This window comes from Typopeltis vanoorti, chromosome 2 (genome assembly GCF_054136105.1).
Source record: "Typopeltis vanoorti isolate ZY-2024b chromosome 2, IOZ_Tvanoo_1.0, whole genome shotgun sequence".
In the NCBI taxonomy this organism is placed as follows: Eukaryota; Metazoa; Arthropoda; class Arachnida; order Uropygi; family Thelyphonidae; genus Typopeltis; species Typopeltis vanoorti.
This window is the reverse complement of record NC_143550.1, coordinates 1,607,413-1,625,454: the sequence shown is the minus strand read 5'-3', so window position 1 is coordinate 1,625,454 and position 18,042 is coordinate 1,607,413. Positions and strand designations below refer to the sequence as shown.

Below are 18,042 nucleotides of genomic sequence, written 5' to 3'. Positions count from 1 at the left end.
AATGTGAACAAATTCACATGGAGAGAAGAGGCAAGGAATAAGAAAAGTCTCATTGACTATGTTATTGTTGATAGTGATGCTTTCTCCCTGGTGGAGTACACCAGAGTGTGTAGAGGATTTGAAATTGGAAGTGATCATTATTTAGTCTTGAGCAGGATAAAATTGAATTTCATATTGAAAAGAATAACATATAACAAAGTTTTAAAGCGAATAAAAGTTGAGCAGCTCTCAGATGTGAACTGTAGACTAAAATACACAAAGAATTATTGAAGAAAAAATGAAAGAGTATGAGAACAGGAATCAAACCTTGGAGATTCAGTAGCAAGCCTTGAAGAAAACCCTGATTGATTCAGCCAGAGAGGCATGTGGTGAGTTGTGTGCAAGCATAGAAAAATCAGAACTCCATGGTGGACACAGGAAGTTAAAGAGGCAGTGAAGAAAAAGAAAAAAGCATATCAATAGTTCCTGGCAAATAAGTCAGCTTGTACTCTTACAGAATACAGAGACAAATGTAAGAAAGCTAAACACTGTGTAAAACTAGCTAAACAAAAGTCATGGGAGGATTTTGGTAAGAACATAGAAAATAAATATGAAGAAGGTGGTAAGATATTCTGGAGGTTGTTGAAGAAGCTTAGAAATGAAGGAAAGAGTGCTGTAAAAGGAGTTAGAGATGATAAATGTGACATGAAAACGGGAGAAAAAGATATCCTTGAAGTGTGGAGTAATTGCTTTGAAAAATTACTAAATGAAAGAAGCAGTGATATCAGAGTGGTAAAAAAAAACACTCAACAGGCATACAATCGGGAATACATATCCATACTTGAAGTAGAAAAAGCCATCAAAGGCTGGAAATGTGGAAAGGCAGCAGGAGTAGATGATATTCGACCAGAAATGCTGAAGTATGGTTGTATAAGAGTCTTACAGTGGCTGCACTGCATAGTTCAGAAAGCCTGGACAGACGGACGAATTCCCGATGATTGGAGTAGAGCTCTAATAGTACTCATATATAAGAAGGGAAATAAAACTGAATGTGAGGATTACAGAGGTATTTCCCTACTGAGTGTTCCTGGCAAGATTTATGCCAGTATACTTGAAAAACATTTGAGAAGAATTGTGGAAGAAAAGCTTGGTGAAGAACTAGCTGGATTCAGGGCCAAATAGAGGCTGTCAGGATCAGATCTTCACTTTACGATAAGTCGTTGAAAAGTCATGGGAATATAACAAAGATCTATATTTAAGTTTTGTCGATCTGGAAAAGGCATATGACAAGGTGCGAAGAGAGAAGCTGTTCAATACACTACAGTTATATGGTGTCAATGGGGCATTATATCAAGCAACACTTAGTCTTTATTTGAGTTGCAAGTCAGCAGTTAGAATTAAAGGAAATACAGGAAGATGGTTTAATGTTAAATCTGGCGTGAGACAAAGATGTACATTCTCCCCTCTGTTATTCATTGGATCACATTATGAAGGGAAGTGGTATTAAATGTGATATCAGAATTGGAGATGTTAATGTCAGCTCTTTGCTTTATGCGGATGATGTTATACTTCTGAATAAATCCACTACAAGTTTGCAAGATTCCCTGACTAAACTAAATAACTGTTGTAATAGATATGGCATGAAGGTCAGCAATAAAAAGACAAAGACAATGAAAATAGGTAAAATAGTTGAAAATGTCAACTGTGTTGTGAACAGAGAACCTGTGGAACAAGTAAAAGAGTTCAGCTACTTAGGCACGATTTTTAGTGAAGACGGTAAATTAAATATGGAAATAGACAACAGAATCAACAAAGCTGGTATGGTAGGAAGTCAACTGAATAAATTCATATGGAATAAGAGAGAAATTAGTCGGAACACTAAATTAGCTGTATACAAGACAGTGTTCAATCCAGTTTTAACTTATATATCTGAGAGCTGGGTCAGAAGTAACACACTTGACCAAAGACTAGAGACCGCAGATATGAGAGTCCTGAGAAAGATTAGAGGCGTGAACAGATGGCATCAGTGGCAATATCGTAATAAAAATGAGGATATTAGGAAAGAACCAGACATTGTCAGCATCCAGGAATGATTGATAATGTACAAAGTGCCTTAGATGATAGAAATATAAGATCTGATAATGTTGGAGTCTTGACAAGTAACATACTGATTTGGAGGAAAATTGTAGATAGGAAGTTAGTAATGATGTAAATTTTTCATGTAGTACTATGATATCCTTGGGGTATATGTCAGGAATTTGATGATGATGATAAATTTAGCTACATACAAGAGTTCAAAACCAATTTTAACTTATGAATCATAGAGCTGGGTTAGAAATAAAACTCTTGATCTAATACTGGAGACCACAGTTATGAGAGTCCTGAGAAAGAGTATGGGACTGAACAGATGACATCAGTGGCAGTATCATATTAAGAACAAGGCTATTTGTAAAAAAACTTGACATTTTCAGCATTCAGAAATTTGTAGTAGAGTTAATCAAAGGAGGTATGGCCACTTGAACAGAATAGGAGAGGAAAGATCAGCAGAACAAGTGTTCTTTGCTATTTTGGCAGGAAAAAGACCCAGAGAATGACCAAGATGTAGAGGAATCAATACAGTAAAAAGAACCTTAAAAAAGAGAAATATAAGATATGATAATATTGGAGTCTTGACAGATAACAGATGAATTTGGAGGAAAATTGTTGATCGGAAGTTGGTAGTGGTGTAACTTTTTCAATAATCATGTACACCTGTGGAGGGTACATATCAGGAATTTGATGATGATGATTAGCATTGTCACAACTAAGATGGAATATGTTATGAAACGATATGAAAGTTACTAATGATTATGAAAGGTGACTAGCTACCTAGTAACTTTTTTGCAGAATTTTCCCAAAGCATCATTTTTTTTATATATATCTAACCTAAAGAAGTACACAGTATCCTACTGTAATACTACACAGTGAAGATTATATTACTTATTTCTAAGAAACTCTTCCAGAGATTAGTTATAAGGATGTCACAACACTTGTAATTTAGCTCAAAGATGTGGATCTCGATCATGTTCAGAATGCAAGGAACTGTTTTAAGCAACTGATACCATTGTGTTGAACCTAGTATAGTCTTCAGTTGGTCTTAATTTCCTGCTTTGTAGTTTAGCATGTAACCTTTTCGGAACGGAACATTCATAAACTTGCTCACTTCCCAAGTGAGTACTGCAGAGTACTATTGGAAGTGAGTACTATTGGAAGCAGAATAGTTACATCTTTAATTGAAACACCATCTGACACTATAATCAAATCTGACATTCTTTGAGCTCAAGTTCTTTCTGTCACATGCTGCTTGAGGGAGTTGTCTTGCAACAGCTCAATAAATTCAGTTTCATTTTTGTCATGAAATTTTACTGCTACCCAATCAATATTTGGATAAAAGTCCCCATTATGATTACTCTTTCTGAGTTTATTGTCTTTATTTGGTGATGCATTTCTTTGTCACCAGCAACTGATTCACATTTTTTGTAAAAACACCTCACTATGTATTTGATCTTGTTAGATTCCATGTCACACCAGATGGCTTCAAATTCACTGCCACATGAAAAACTGTTACTAGTATTACAATCATATGTCTCAACACTAACTGGATTCAAGTTATCTGATATCATTAGCAGTATGCCCCTCCTCTCTATCCTTCCTAAAAATACTGTACTCTTTAAATTCGATACCAGTTAGTATGTCTGATAGCCAGGTCTCACTAATGCCTACAATCTGAGGTCCCAACTTATTGACCATAGCAACAAACTCTCCCCCTTTGTTTCTGATACTCCTAGCATTTGTGTACAGACATAAGCTTACTTCATGTTCTTTTGTATATCCTCTTGTTGTCTGTGTGACACAGTGGACGACTTGCAGATCTTTGTTCTTATCTAGTACCGAAATGATTCTCTCCTCATAATGTGTAGACACACTGAATGAATTTAAGGCACGGTTGGATGAGCATTTGAATCTCTATCTCCATGAATGTTAGATGATGATGATAATTTCTATGATAATGCCAATTCCTGTCATTATCACAGTTACATAAAATTGTTACATAACACACAGATTCTCATCATTCTTCCCATTATAATTTAGTTTCTCTGACTCTTTGTTAGGTCTCATACCAATTATTAGTTTTTCAAGACTCCCGATACCAAACACATTCAACTGAAGTTGAGTTAGTTGGTTTCAGATGCATATGGAAGACTTTTCTCTCCTGTATCTAATTTGTTCTAATGGCTATTTTTTTTTTTTTTTATATCATTCCCATGCATGACAGGCTGCATAACTTTATAAGTCATGAATGCAATTTATGGGCTGTGGTCAAGAGGAAAGTGCTGATATTCTTTTTGAAGAAGTCTTTGAGGAATGCTTTATAAGAACATCTATTCCAAAGAGCTGTAGGAGCAGCAGAAATAGGGAGAGGGGCAAATGATGGATTCAAGGTCTACCGAACAGCACCTATGTATATATATATGCAGACAGAAACTGACCATCTCTGAAGTAGCTGGAGAGAGATGTTGTCAGCTAAGTGAACTTCCCTCTTCTAGACAGAATCAAGAATTTTTAGAGAAATTTTTGGTATTCTCCACCAGATATGAGAGAAGTATTTCAAGTTTGGACAAATGCAAATGCGGGAGTTTTAGTGTTAGAAGCTGGGATTTTTAACACTGATAGAGGAATGGTAATATTTTAAAGAATAAGTTTTTTCGTGTCAATGATAGTAAAGGGCTAAGTGTCATTTTGAGAAGAACTAAAGTATGTTTTAATGAGAAAAATGAGACAAAATGGCATGTTTGGAAGCATTGAAAGTGATTGTTTGCCATCACTATTAAAAAAATAGTATGGAAATCAGTTTTTTAAGGCACTGGTTGTAGAATTTGAAGTTTTCAGATGTGATCATATGAGTAGGAGGAATGGCAGGTACTGTCTTCATGGAAACTATGGCTTGGATTTTAGGTCAAGAATGTATATGAGGAAGAGGTGGGTGAAAGAAAACCTGAGGAACCTGCACTTATGAAAATCTGATGAGAGAACACCCTCTGCCATTAGATGCAATGAGTGACTTGAGAGAACACTTGCAACCCATTTACAAAAGGTGGTAGTCAGACCATAAGATGACAGTTGCTAAGAATTTCTTGATGCCAAACCCTATCAAATGCTATGGAAATGTTACATGCAACATCAAAGATTTTTCCAAACCTTTCTGTGGCATGTGTCTAGAGATGGATGATGTAGGTAAGGAGATCTGATGATAACTGTTAGAATCCATACTGGGGATCACATTGGTTGATACTTTTCCAAGTGATGAAAAAGTTGATCATAGTTGATCTCCATTACATTAGTGAGCACATAGGTGACACTAACCTCCAACTTTTTTTGGAATCATCTGAATATTATTATCACATCCTCCATGGAGTCCACAGACTAATTATGGGAGACCTACCACAGTATCTATTGTACTTCTCCTTGAAACTATTAACAGACAGCATACTCACAACTGACTCAGGCAACCCATTCCACTTATTGACTACTCTCCATGCAAGAAAAAAACTAGTTCTCATGCCCTTACACACCACACACTTACTCAACTTAAAGGGATAAGGGACTCTTGATCTGCCCTCTCTAGCTAAGTATCGAAACATTTTCACTGTATCAGTCCTATAAAATCCTTTAAGTAACTTAAATATTTCTCTACTATCAACTAACTTCTGTAATCCACACACAGACCCTCAGTCTATCCTCATAGGGAGCATTTCACAGACTACTCATGTCTTAGTCATTTGCATCTAGATCCACTCTACCACTTTCTCATCCACAAGGAAACTCAGGTAACCAAACTCCCTTATCTCTGCTTGTTAGTGTGTTTTTCAATAACCAAGTAATCCTGTGAGCTACCCTGACAACCTTTGCAATATGCCCTCTAAATTCCATCTACTACTACCCCCCCCCCCCAAATTCCTGGCTTCATCAATTTCCTGGAATACAGTCCCCTTAATGTGGTACATAGCATGTAATCTTTATATCAGTTATATATATATATAAATATATGTAAATGCATTAAATAAATTGACATCCATACTGTCAGCCTATTTAAATCATCCAGCAAGCTTTCTGCATCACATTGATTAACTATTACTTTATCAACTTTGCATCATCAGCAAACAACTCCATATCTTCCTTCAAATTTCGTATATCATTTATCTATGAATTAAATAGCAGTGGTCCAAGCACAGAGCCCTGCAACACACTACTAGTCACCTACACTTTCCTATATTTTGCTCTTCCATATACCACATCTTGGTATCTGTCCATCAACCGCCCTTCTTTTCATAGATTCAAACGAGGATGAATCTATGAAAAGAAGGGTGGTATTCCATGTGGTATCCAGTTAACAGGATACCACATGGAACTCTAAACTGGTTTTTGCAAAATCCAGTAGTATCATCGTGTAGTCATTCCCTTTATCAAACTCAGCTGTCACTCTATTATAAAAAGTGAGTAGATCACTAAGGCAAAACTGACGTTGCACAAAATGTGGTTCCTCATAGAGTATCATAATCTTATACACCCATTCCTTTATTTTCTTTTTGACTAACTTTTCCTATGCTTTTACCTCCACTCCTGAGACTGATTGGTCTATAATTTGCTACCACACTTACATCCTTCTTTATTCAAAGGAATATTCTGTCTGCCTTCAACTCTTTTGGAACTTTGCCAAAGCTGAAACTTAAATTAAACTGCCTAGCCATAGGTATCATTAGTTCCCCTGCATCTTAAAATGCAATCCAATATCTCATCCAATCCCAGATTGGATCCTGCAATATGTTAAATCTGCCATGGGATCCTTAGGGGTCTCATGCCAGTCCCAAGGCTGGATAAAGGAGGAGGGTCGGTCAGATGAGTGTCAATGCTCTGACTGTAAAGGGAAAAAAACGATTGTTATCTGATGCCTATACGATCAACAGTCTAAACATGCCATCTCAGATGTCGCACGGAAGAACAAGGTCCACGATACCAATCGTGTGATAGGGGTTTGGATCAAAAAGTGCGATACTGAAAGGAAACTGAAACTAACAGAACTACTATCAGTAGGCACATGGAATGTATGGACACTTGGGATGTCAGGAAAACTAGAACTACTTCGCAAGAAAATGAAGAGATATCAATATCAATGTGATATATTATGACTGGCAGAGATGCAATGGACATCATCAGGAAAGATAAATCGATGTGAAGTCATATGGTCGAGGCATGATACCAAGCACGAAGCAGGAGTTGTCTTCCTTTTTAACAAAAGAGCTAAAGAGGCACTGTTAGGATACAAACCAGTTAATGAATGAATCATAGTTGCAAGATTTCAAGCAAAACCAATTAATATATCAATAGTCCAGATATATGCATCCACATCTGATAGCACAGATGTGGATATTGACTTATTTTACAAAGATCTGACAGAAACTATAGAAACAATACCAAAGCAAGATGTACTGATTATTGAAGGAGATTGGAATGCCAAAGTTGGAATAGATAATAATGATTGGGAAAGTGTCATGGGAAAATATGGTTTTGGAGAAAGAAATGAATGAGGTGAAAAAATATTAGAATTTGCTGTGGACCACGAGATAGTGATTTGTAACACAAGATTCTAACAAAAGGACTGTAGAAAATGGACATGGCGATCAAATGACGGGAAAAGCAAGAACATGATTGATATGATTACGATTAAAAGAAGATGGGTAACATCAGTACAGCAGTGTTGAACTTTCCAAGGAGCGGATATAGACTCAGATCATAGTTTAGTGATTGCAAGCATCAAGTTGAAATTAAAAAGAAAATATAAACCCCATCATCAGAAACGAAGAGATACAGCAAGAATAAGTGAAACAGAAATAGGAAGAAAGTACAGAACAGTGTTAGAAGAGAAATTTGAAAGTGTGGACAAAGAAAAAAAATTCTAAACTAAGCGTGAGGAGTAATGAAGAAACAGTACCAGAAGAAGAGAAGATCAAATAGAAGTGGATTAGACAAGAAACACTGAAGTTAGTACAAGAAGAAAAAAATCTTAAAGATAAGAAGGGATGCATCAGAACAAATAGAGGAGCAATATAGAAGAATAAAGTGTAATGAGGTGAAAAAAGCAGTCAGAATGGACAAGATGAAATGGTTAGAAGCCCAATGCAGTATTATAGAACAGCACTATGGAGAACATAAAACTAAGGAGGTGTACAAAATGATTAGAACCATTAATAGAAGGTGGCAACCAAAACAGACCACAATTAAAGATGAAAAAGACAAAGTATTGATGAGTAAAGAAAAAATTGTACAGCGGTAGACAAGACACTGTAGTGAGTTATATGAAGAAAAACTAGATTTAGATAGCATTAGGAAAGTGACTGAAGAATTGAAGCAGATATCACCAAGTAATGAGTATGATATGGACATTTTAAGAGGAGAGGTAGAAAAAACAATAGGACAGCTAAAACACAACCAGAGTCCTGGTAATGATAACATTGTTAAATTGTGAATGAAGATATTTGAGAATTATAATACTTCTTTCACATTTAACATAATCTGCCATACAAGCAACACTTGTAAATATTACAAAGATAATAAGCCGAAAGGCTACTTTACCAGCGAATTTGTTAATTAAGAGGGAGATGTTAAATCCCGTTTTATTTTATAGCCGGGTACGAAACTAGGGCCGAAATCCATCGACATCCATAGAGTTTCAAAGCCGAAAAAAACTATCGGTGGAACCAAGTGTAAATGATCACTTGGATAGTAAAACACCAGGGCACTCCTTGCAAAGGTGGAGCAAGCTCCCTCACTAACTTTAATATTCTTTCATAATGTAAAACCCAGCTCCTAAGAGATGTATATATATATATATATTGTTTTACATTATGAGAAGAGGTCGCTACCCAGACCGGTTTCAACCTTTTTTGAGGTCTCATCAGTGACTAGATAGACCTGGAATATCAAGATTTTAAGTGAACAGAAACTTACATACCTCTACTATCGAATTGCCAAAGTGGTGTACTATATATTGTTAATAATAAAATTAGTTTAATCCTTTATCCAAGTGTGAGCAAACAAAGTCTGCGCCTGAAAGTATCTTCAAGACTGGGTTAAGGTGGTACAACACCAGGGCAACTCGTTGCAAAGGTGGTGCAAGCTACCAACACTCCTATCTCAGTATCTCCTATAATGCAAAACACATCTCCTTGCGGACATGTCTATTGTTATGCATTAAGGGAAGGGCCACTACCCAGACTAGTTTAGACCTTTATTGAGGTATCTTCAGTGGGAGCCAGGCCCAAGTAGAGATATCAGGCAGAAGCATTAGCAGGTCATCTCTACCTATAGGAGTTGACTTGCTAATGCTTCTGCCTGGCATCTCTACTTGGGCCTGGCTCCCACTGAAGAGACCTCAATAAAGGTCGAAACTAGGAGATGTGTTTTGCATTATAGGAGATACTGAGATAGGAGTGTTGGTAACTTGCTCCACCTTTGCAACGAGTTGCCCTGGTTATCCTGAAGATACTTTCAGGTGCAGACTTTGTTTGCTCACACTTGGATAAAGGATTAAACTAATTTTATTGTATTCTAACCAAGTGAAAAATAAACTTTCAATATATATTGTTAAATATTGTTAACTACAACTCCCTCACTTGTAAATATTATTTGATGTTAATCTCTTGCTCGTAAATTATTATTCATATAATTTTTTTCATATTACTTTGAGTTTGTTTATTATTTAATCTAGAATATGTATTAGTACTGAAAGGATTCTATATTAAAATGTCATTCAATTTATTTTATTCATTCCTGTGTTAATGTTGTAAGAAGCTGTGCATATATATTATAATAATTTGTATTTATCATATTTAAATGTATTTTATATGAATTACGAATTTTTCTTTATTTGTTATTTCTAAAAAAAGAATGTAAATATGTGGAATTCTGCTGATATGATTTTATGTAATTCTTTTGATTGAATTTGATTGGAGAAACGGAGTTGTATTTAGTTAGCGCGTGCTTAGAACGTGACCAGCTATGATATGGAGAGAAGCCTGTAGATGTAAGCTGAACTGTCTGGAACCAGATTTTTGGGTGGGAAGAATAAACGCAGTTAACTGGTAAATGAAAGAAAACAAGGAGAAAGCTTAGGGAGAGCAAAGATAGTGGTCGTGTGTAACAAAGGAAAAATCGACAAGGAAAGGACCGGGAATAAATAGGCATTAAAAACTACCTTTGTGGAATTCTTATATTACGATAGATTCCTAATGATTAAAGGAAGAAAGCTGCAGAGCTGAAGTCAATACATAGTGGAAGATAAGCAATTAGTACATGACGTAAATGTAATGTGTCAAGACTTAAGTAGCTCTGTGTTTAATATTTTAGGCTAACATAATGAAGATTTCTTTGAATTGCGTTTCCTCACGATAATTAGTGAACAGGAATTTTAAGATGTAATGTGATGTGCCTAAGTGAATTCAGTGTGCTGAAGTTGTAACCCGGTAAGACTTTTCCTTTTTACATCTAGTGTGAAGCAAATGGAAATTAGTTCTGTCTAATATATCTTAACTTTAGCTGTGGCCTTTGACTACAAATTGTCGAAAGAATGAAGCACTAAAGTGTTTCTCATTGAATTGATAACTGCCTTGTGATTCAATTAAGTGTTTAAAGACTAGAAGTGAGTGAGAGAACCGCAACTATAAAAATATTTGTTGTGAATTCTGTAATTTTGAATTGTGACAACTATTTTCTATTAATTGGCAGAATATAGAGAACTGAGAGTTGAATATTTGATACCTAATACATTGTATCTGTTCTAAACAGTAGAACTAAATTGATGTGTAGATGATATGATTTGTCTCATAGAATAGAGACAGGTTGTGATAGAAATACTAATGTCTTGAATAACAAGATCTAAGATTTGTGGCTTTAATCTTAAAACCTAACTGAATAGCTACATATATCTGAGAGATATTTGGGATTTGTTCAATTGCATTATCTTGTTTAGAAAGTTATACTTAGATGTAAATGTTATATAGCCCTCCATTAAATGTCTTGTTTTATTAAATTCAATTTGATGTTTGCCTGATTTTCTTTCATTGTTCCGCTCATAAAAATTTATCGGACCTTACGGAAGCCTTAAAAGATAATATTAACCTCGGCCTGTAGAAAAGTGAGATTGCAAATGTTAGTTGATGATTGATTCCTCTATATTATATAGACTAATCTGAATATAAGGTGGCCCAGGATAATATAAATTTCTTTATATTCGGATCAGTATCAATCAACATCAGACAAATAAAAAATGGAATTTGACAAAGTAAGGATAAGTTCAACTTGCCATCATAATTGGATCAGTCAGCAAGATAGGATGAGACAACAAAATGGCGCAGTCGACAGGATGTGAATTTGCTAATATAAGTTAAGTAATTAAATAAATTTTGTTAATAATAGTAGAAGTGATCCCTAAAACCTTAATAGTAAATTTAAGTGAATCGCTGTGAGCAGGTTGTGAGCCAGAATCAGGGAAAGAAAGAAGTTAATTTAGAATTTTAAATTTAAGCTTTGTATCTGATATATTAATATGGCTGTTTCATCTAGTTCGAGAATGGAAGATAGTGAATTTTTTCGTACAGTAAACCCACAACATGTCTTTCCTCAATTTTCGGGAGAGGAATCAGATGATGTGTTGTCTTTTTTTTCTTTTGTTGAAAAGCTTAGGGAAATAGCAAACTGGCCTGACTTTCAATTATTAATTTTGTTAAGAAATAAGTTAACTGGTAAGGCAAAAACATTTTTGTATTCATCCCCTATTCTTAAAGAAACATTAGGGTATCAGAAATTTAAGGATGTTTTAATTTCACAGTATTCAAGGTTATGAAGTATTGGTCCCAACTTATGGAAATTACATAGAGGCACACAAAAAGACAAAGAAAGTGTCACAGATTTTTACAATCGTTTGTTGACTTTATCCAACAATTTAAATGTGACTAATGAAGATAAACCTCATTTAGATTGGGCTATATTCCAATAGTTTCAACAAGGGGTAAAATTGGAGTTAAGAGAGACTGCCTACAAGAAAAGAATTAACACCTTGGAAGAATGTTTTAAGGCTGTCAAAGAAAGAGAACAGATGATTGGAGATTTTTGTCCCTCATCTAATGTAGGCCTTATAAATGTTGTGAATAAAACTGATTATCCCTTGGAACAGTCTAAAGTTGGAGGCAAGAATAAAAAAGAAAAGGAGAAAAGAAAGAATATGGGAGAAAGTCCTATTAGTGTTAATCACATGACTGTGAATGAAGAACGATCTAATAAGAAGTTGATGGAAGATGTATAAAACTTAGTTCACCAAGAAGTTAAGAAATTGCAACAACCAATTATGGATAGTCTAAATGAAGTGATGAGACAATTGACAGCAATCACTGCGAAGTCTAAAGAAGATCAAAACCCCACAGCAGATAAGGTTGATGAAAGAATCAAACTAGAAGTAGAAAGACAAAATCAGCCCATTTTAGCAAATTTAAGTGAGTTGTTACAAGGACTACAAAAACTTAAACCACAGATACCCATTGTCTCTCAACCTCAGATAGAGAGAGAACATAGAAATCCTCCCATATGTTATAATTGCAATAAAGTTGGACATCTTGCTAGAAATTGTTTTTATAACAAAAGAAATTACTCTAACAAAAACTGGGATTCAAAGTTTGGACACATACCTCATAGAGAATATAATAGAATTCAGAAACACCAAAGATGTAATGAACGATTGATGAGAATTAGAGGAGAAATCCTAGACTCTAAGTGTGATATTTTATTGGATACAGGATGTAATGCTTCAACCATTAGAAAGGACTATTTCCTAAGTATAAAGCACAAATTATCGAAAAACATTGCCAAACTGAGAAAACTGGTAACAATTACTACTCTTTCAGACTCGAACTTCATAGCTTATGAAAAGGTTCATGCAAGAATCTACCTACTAGAATTGAAACTAAGTGTCTGGCAAGATTTACTTGTTGTCCCCTCAACCTCTAATATAAGCTCTCGCATCACACTAGGAACAAATTTCTTAGAAAGGTGTCAGTTCTCCTGTGATTTTTTTAGAAAGGAAATACCTCTAATGAACAGGAAAAGAAATATCAGAAGAGGTAGCAATTATATGTATGATGGAACAAGGAGACAGAAGGAAAGGTTTTGTATACTAATGAAAAAATTACTACAAATAAGGTACAATTGTCTGTAACAGAACCAACTGTGAAGGATAGTAATACAGAATCTGTTGTGTCTTCTCAGCCAGAAACACTACTTAACACTTGATAACCCTTCACAGCAACTAATATCCATACCTAAGCCAGAAGTTTTACAATAAAGATCAACCAACAGTTAAGGTTAATTTTGCCAAGGTGACTAGTTTCCAAGACAAAACTGGAAAAATAAGAAAGGAAGAAGAATAAAGGAAATATGGGGAAAGAAAAAAAATTGGCAAGAAATGAGTGATCAAAAGAGGAACTCCAATAGAACTAATCAGCCAGTTATGAGACACTAAGTTTCAATTATTGTGACAGAGAACAAGATTCCAACTCTGAAAGGACATTTCCTTACAATAAGTACAAAGAACAATTATTTCCTTGTATATGGAACAGAAAGAATCAAAGTAGAGAAGTGAAAAGAACCAAGTGCACAAACTGTAAAAGACGAGTTGAGTTTTAGCAAGTCTAAGCACTGTATAAGACCTCATGAAGAAAATATAAGGTTTAAATCCCAAACAAAAGAGACTTGTGTGAAAAATTTTTCTTAGGAGAAATATTTTTCAGTGAAAGGGTAGGCCTTTGTTAAATTGTGAATGAAGATATTTGAGAATTATAATACTTCATTCACATTTAACATAATCTGCCATAACTTAAGCAACACTTGTAAATATTCTTTGGTGTTAATCTTTTGCTCGTAAATTATTATTCATATAATTACTTTGAGTTTGTTTATTATTATTTAATTATTTAATCTAGAATATGTATTAGTACTGAAAGGACTCTGTATTAAAATGTCATTCAATTTATTTTATTCATTCCTGTGTTAATGTTGTAAGAAGCTGTGCATATATATTATAATAATTTGTGTTTATTATATTTAAATGTATTTTATATGAATTATGGATTATTTCTTTATTTGTTATTTCTAAAATGAATGTACATATGTGGATTCTGCTGATATGATTTTATAATTCTTCTGATTGAATTTGATTGGTTAGTAAAGGAGAAACGTAGTTGCTTTTAGTTAGCGCGTGCTTAGAACGTGAACAGCTATGATATGGAGAGAAGCCTGTAGATGTAAGCTGAACTGTCTAGAACCAGATTTTTGGGCGGGAAGAATAAACACAGTTAACTGGTAAACGAAAGAAAACAAGGAGAAGAAAGCTTAGGGACAGCAAAGAAAGTGGTCGTGTGTGTAACGAAGGACGAGTTGTGATATGCAAAAAAATCAACAAGGAAAGGACCGGGAATAAATAGGCATTAAAAACTACCTCTGTGGAATTCTTATATTACGATAGATTCCTAATGATTAGAGGAAGAAAGCTGCAGAGCTGAAGTCAATACATAGTGGAAGATAAGGAATTAGTACATGACGTAAATGTAATGTGTCAAGACTTAAGTAGCTCTGTGTTTAATATTTTAACTAACATAATGAAGATTTCTTTGAATTGTGTTTCCCACGATAATTAGTGAACAGGAATTTTAAGATGTAACGTGATGTGCCTAAGTGAATTCAGTGTGCTGAAGTTGTAACCCGGTAAGACTTATCCTTTTTACAACTAGTGTGAAGCAAATGGAAATTAGTTCTGCCTAATGTATCTTAACTTTAACTGTGGCCTTTAACTACAAATAATCGAAAGAATGAAGCACTAAAGTGTTTCTCCTTGAATTGATAAATGCCTTGTGATTCAATTAAGTGTTTAAAGACTAGAAGTGAGTGAGAGAACCGCAACTATAAAAATATTTGATGTGAATTCTGTAATTTTGAATTGTGACAACTATTTTCTATTAATTGGCAGAATATAGAGAACTGAGAGTTGAATATTTGATACCTAATGCATTGTATCTGTTCTAAACACTAGAACTAAATTGATGTGTAGATGATATGATTTGTCTCATAGAATAGAGACAGGTTGTGATAGAAATACTAATGTCTTGAATAATAAGCTCTAAGATTTGTGGCTTTAATCTTAAAACCTAACTGAATAGCTACATATATCTCAGAGATATTTGGGATTTATTCAGTTGCATTATCTTGTTTAGAAAGTTATACTTAGATGTACATGTTATATAGCCCTCCATTAAATGTCTTGGTTTATTAAATTCAATTTGATATTTGCCTGATTTTCTTTCATTGTACCACTCATAAAAATTTATTGGACCTTGCGGAAGCCTTAAAAGATAATATTAACCTCGGCCTGTAGAAAAGTGAGATTGCAGATGTTAGTTGATGATTGATTCTTCTATATTATCTAGACTAATCTGAATATAAGGCGGCGCAGGAGAATATAAATTTCTTTATATTCGGATCAGTATCAATCAACATCAGACAAATAAAAATCGGAATTTGAAGAAGTAGGAATAAGTTCACCTTACCATCATAATTGGATCAGTCAGCAAGATAATACGACACAACAACATCACTGGAGAAATGATTAAATATGGTGGTGAAAGTATGGTTTCAGAAATGCACCAGGTATGTAATATGGTATGGAAAGAAGGGAAAATGACAGAGAAATGGATGAAATCGATATTAGTAATATTATAAAGAAAGGAAATGAGCTAGAATGTAAAAATTATAGAACAATTGCCTTGACAAATCATCTTGGTAAGGTGGTGATGATGATATTGACAGAAATATTGAGAACACAGTTGGAAGCATACCTTGCAGACGAGCAAGCAGGATTTAGGAAAGACAGAACTACAATTCAACAGATTTTGACAATGCGGCTAATAGCAGAGAAAGCTAGGAGAAAAAACAAAAACATATATATACTTGTTGACTTTTCAGAAGGCATTTGACAGTATCGACAAGAAAGTGACATTAGCAGTGCTAGAATCCTATGGAATTGACAGAAAACTAATAGCTATATTAAAAGATGTTCATAAGAATGCAGTGGCAGCAGTAAGAATAGGTGATGATTTGGGGAAATGGTTTGAAATGAGCAGAGGTACTAGACAGGGGCACCCAATATCACCAAGCATTTTCATCGCACATTTAGAAAGAGCAATGGATAAAATGAAGGAAGATGCAAAAGGAATATCAGTGCATGGGATGAGAATCAACAATCTGAGATTTGCAGATGACATTGTTATTATTGAAGAAGGCGAAAGACAACTACAAAAAACATTGAAACTGTTAAATGAGGAAAGGAAAAGATTTGGACTTGTTATGAACATGGAAAAAACAAAGACAATGGTATTTGGTGAGAAGAACATAAAACAAAACATAGAAATGGATGGAATTGATACAGAAAATGTAGAACAATTCACATATTTGAGAAGTAAAATGACATGATTTGGACTATAAAAAAGACAAAAAGATCAGGATTGCAAAGGGAAGAATAAATCTGAAGGCCTGTATGGATCTGAAACATGGGTAATAAATAATTAATCAATAAAAAGAATTTTGGCATTTGAAAGAACTTGTTACAGGAAGATTCTAAGACTAGGATGGGTACAGAAAGTCACAAATGAAGAGCTCTATTGGAAGATACAACCAAAGGAGAATCTAATGCAGAAGATTATAAAATGGAAGCTGCAATTATTTGGACACATCTGCAGAATAAGTGAGGAGCGGAAGATAAAGACATTCATGTTACTGAATGTCTAAATGCGGAAGATAAAGACAATCCGAGTTACTGAGTGAGCACTTTGCATGAATATATCATCCAGGTGGTGACATTGCAGAAATGAATGAACCAGTAGATTATATGGGAATTGTGGTGAATGAAGTGGAGGTGAGTAGTCTATTGCATAACCTCAATGTCAATACATCTGTGGGATTGGATGGTATACCAGCTCATGTGGTACAAGAAGCGGCTAAAGAATTGTCATTACCCTTGGGCATTTTGTTTAATTTGAGTCTCGGGTCTGGGTTAGTCCCAAGGGGGGTGGAAAGAGGGGAAAATAGTTCCGCTGCATAAAGGTGGTTCGAAGACTGCTGTTGCAAATTACTGACCGATTAGCATTTCAGGAATCGTTGTGAAGGTCTTGGAGAAATTAGTCAAGAAAAGAATACAGGATTGGATAGATGAAAATGGGATATTGTATGGGGGACAACATGGTTTTGTACAGGAACACAGTGACGGCTGAACTGGATAAGGGTAATGGGTTTACAGTGATTCTACTGGACCTTGCCAATGCCTTTGACAGGATATCACATGGAATCCTAATCAGTAAACTGGAGCAGATGGGGATGGATATAGGGTTGTGAGATGGATAGGAGGGTGGTTGATGGAGAGATACCAGAGAGTGGTTTATTCAGAAGTTGAGTCTAAAAGATGGCTTGTGACTAGTGGTGTGCCACACGGCTCTGTTCTTGGACCACTACTTTTCAATTTGTTCATCAATGATATAGGAAAGGATCTGAGAGGAAGTGTTCACCATTTGCTGATGATGCAAAGTTGGTTAGAGCAATTGTGAGTGCATGTCAAAATTTTACAGGATGATTTGGATAGTTTGGAGGACTGGGCTAGGAAAAATGGATGTCAATTTAATGTGGCAAAGCGTAAGGTTATGCATTTTGGGGTGAAAAGAATAGCAGCAGTATATCACATTGTTGGAACCGTACTCCAGGAGATTGATGAGGCCAGGGATTTGGGAGTGTTGGTGGATAGGGAATTGAAGTTTACGGGGCACATTGCAAAAGTGACTAAATCAGCTCATCAAATCACTTGGCTTCTGAAAAATACTTTAACATGCAGAGACAAACAAGTCATTGTTCCTCTGTATCGAGCCTTGATAAGACCCC

The 18,042-nt window shown here is 35.0% G+C and overlaps 1 protein-coding gene across 1 annotated transcript in view; it reads left to right on the top strand.

The window, feature by feature from the left end:
• The window catches only part of LOC150108776 (transient receptor potential cation channel subfamily M member 2-like), a 685,147-nt gene that overhangs the window by 46,447 nt on the left and 620,658 nt on the right, over positions 1–18,042 (top strand). The window lies entirely within an intron of this gene.